At 37.1% G+C, this 3,086-nt stretch overlaps 1 protein-coding gene and 1 non-coding gene across 3 annotated transcripts in view; one reads left to right on the forward strand and one right to left on the reverse strand.

Annotated features, from left to right (window-relative positions):
* The window catches only part of LOC106881276 (probable WRKY transcription factor protein 1), a 54,448-nt gene that overhangs the window by 49,857 nt on the left and 1,505 nt on the right, over positions 1 to 3,086 (reverse strand). The window lies entirely within an intron of this gene.
* Trnal-uag (transfer RNA leucine (anticodon UAG)) lies at positions 1,628 to 1,709 on the forward strand. Its single transcript has one exon. It is a non-coding gene; the product is annotated as a tRNA-Leu (tRNA).

A 3,086-nucleotide genomic window follows, 5' to 3' on the forward strand; every position in this document is an offset into this window, starting at 1 on the left:
ATATATATATATATATATATATAAAGAAAAATATCACAGCAAGTCTTACTCGAAATTCCCACATTCATTCAGAACATTAACAACAATTTCAATGTATTTATTATTTGAATGCAAAATTCTTTATTAAAAATACCTGTACATCTGCGGAAGTTAAAGCAAGTCACTGAGCATGTGTACATGTCATACGAGGGGAGTTCCAATCAGGGGTGTGTACGTGCGTGCGCGTGTGTCTTTGTGTTTGTCCCCCACCACCACTACGACTTAACAACTGATGTTGGTTAGTTTATGCGCCCATAACTTAGCTGTTCCGTAAAAAAAGATCTGCCAGAATAAGTACGAGGCTTTAAAAGAAAATAACTAGGGTCGATTTGTTCGACTAAGCCATTTAAGGTGTTGCCCTAGTATCACTGCAGTTCAGTGGATGAAACGAATAAAAGACAAAAGATGTTTTTAAATAGTTTTGTAAGGAAAAATGCATAATTCTGTGCAAGTAAATACAATGTTGTGACAGTATGTCGGAATAAAGTATGAAAGCATAAATTTTTCATAAATAAACGTTATGGAAGTACCGTTTTGGAACTTTATTTTCTTTCAGTTCAACTGTAAAGATGTTGATATTTTGATCAAGGTAATTACCATACAAGATGTACAATTCACATTTCTGGTTGTAATGGTTTATGCAACTACGATCGGTCATTAGTGTAACGCTCCACCGCTATGATTTTGTTGTCATCCACTCATTGCGAACAGCTTATAGATGATTGAAAAAATTTTCAACATTCTTTTCATTTCTCTTAAAGGTAACACAATCATTAAATGACGTAAGACACAAATCAGGTGTGGATTATGTATGTTGGGGAAGGAAGTATAATGAGATGATGATGTGACCTCTGTACATAACTGCTAATGTTTTACATAGTCCAAACTACACAAGTTAATCTGAGAAAAACAAAATAGGAATTTTGAAAGAAATATCTATAAAACTAGGTTTTAAACATCGAATGACTATGGGAGTGGGGAGACACTAGAATAAAATAGCAATCAAAGGAGTCCATAAGTAAAAATGGTTGAGAACCCCTGATTTAGGTCTTTCGACAGCAAGATTCAATCTGACGAAATCTACTGATTTCGATCCTAAAAGCTTCCTAATATTATTATGCATTTCGCCAAATAATTTTCTTAATCACTTTTCACTTCTAAGTTTCACTCTACTTTCGCTTTAACACTTCAGTTATACATCTGACTATAATTACTAAACATAAATTAACCAGGAGCTCCAGTATGACCGCAATCCAATGACTTAAACAAGTAAAAGAGTAAATAAATGATACAATAGATATAATAAATCAACTTTCATGTCATAAACGATAAAGACCATTGGTAACTTGGTTCGAAAATTCTGAATTGAGATACAGTCATTAAAATTGTCGAGCTAATGTTGACTCGAAAGTGTAAAATGTGAAATGTGTTGGATGAAAAACGAAAATACACTAGCTTCCTATTTGTAATAAATAACCCGGTCAATGAATGAGTAAGCCACGTGATATAGAAACATAAGAGCTTAGAATTTCACCACGTTTGTTTAGCTTAATCATGACATATTTATTCACGAGGCCAACTAACAAGTGGTAGCGTGGCCGAGTGGTCTAAGGCGCTGGTTTTAGGCACCAGTCTCTTCGGAGGCGTGGGTTCGAATCCCATCGCTGCCAATGTATTTTTTCTTTGTATCTCATGCTTCTTATAGTTATAATTGCGATATAAAGTGTTGTAAAGATAGTTATAAAGTGATAATTGCGATCGATTTGTTTCCTCTTATCTCTTTTTATGTATGTGTGTACATATAAACAAAACGTTACTGTTTACTCTAACAGTTACATGAAAGAATGTTTATAACTCGAATCGATAGGAAACCTACTGACTTAATGGTATCTGTGATCGATCAAGTTACAAAATAACATTATGCACAAACTGAAATTTTCAACACCTGGACATTAAATGTCCTCTCTTACTATTTTGGAGTTGCCACTCGCCAACAGACGGGAATAACAACGATTTGATTGTAACGAGGAAACAATGAAAATACATGACCCTCTCACTCTCTTTCTCTCTCACAAAAAGAAAATGTCGTCAGACTCGGAGTATTTACCAGACAACAAAAGATACTAACAGGTATGCTAATTGTTTTTAAACACGGACAACAAACGTAAAAAAAAAATTGTCTTAAGATGATGTTTTGCCAAAACCTTGACGATACTCATGCTCAAACCATCCAGAAGATTCAGTAATCCTCTGGCGATGATGCCAAAGGCAAAACTCAGATCAAAGAATGGTACAACTACTTTAGACATAGCTATACTTTAGTGGAAAGAGAGGCACGCTCAGGCAGGCCATCTACAAGCCGAAACGAGGAGTCAATTGAGAATGTTCGGTGAATAATCATGGAAGACTGTTGTGTAACAATCCAGAAAATTGTTGACGAAGTGGGAATAAACACAGGATCAGTACATTCCATTTTAACGGAGGATATATGCATGCGGTGAGTGTCAGCAAAATTCCTCAGGATGCTGGAGAAACAGCAGAAGCAACTCCGCATAGAAATTGCACAGGAAATGTTTGACTACGCAAACCACGGCCCAGAACTTCATGAAAACTATCATCACTGGTGATGAGACATGTGTTTATGGTCTCTACTCGATGCGTTCGTTCATCTTGCGTGAAAACGAAAATCCGACGAGCGCGTACTACACATACCCTTTTACTCTTTTATTTGTTTCAGTCATTTGACTGCGGCCATGCTGGAGCACCGCCTTTAGTCGAGCAAATTGACCCCGGGACTTATTCTTTGTAAGCCTAGTACTTATTCTATCGGTCTCTTTTTGCCGAACCGCTAAGTTACGGGGACATAAACACACCAGCATCGGTTGTCAAGCAATGCTAGGGGGACAAACACAGACACACAAACATATACATATATACGACGGGCTTCTTTCAGTTTCCGTCTACCAAATCCACTCACAAGGCTTTGGTCGGCCCGAGGCTATAGTAGAAGACACTTGCCCAAGGTGCCACGGAGTAGGACTGAACCC

This window comes from Octopus bimaculoides, chromosome 20 (genome assembly GCF_001194135.2).
Source record: "Octopus bimaculoides isolate UCB-OBI-ISO-001 chromosome 20, ASM119413v2, whole genome shotgun sequence".
In the NCBI taxonomy this organism is placed as follows: domain Eukaryota; kingdom Metazoa; phylum Mollusca; class Cephalopoda; order Octopoda; family Octopodidae; genus Octopus; species Octopus bimaculoides.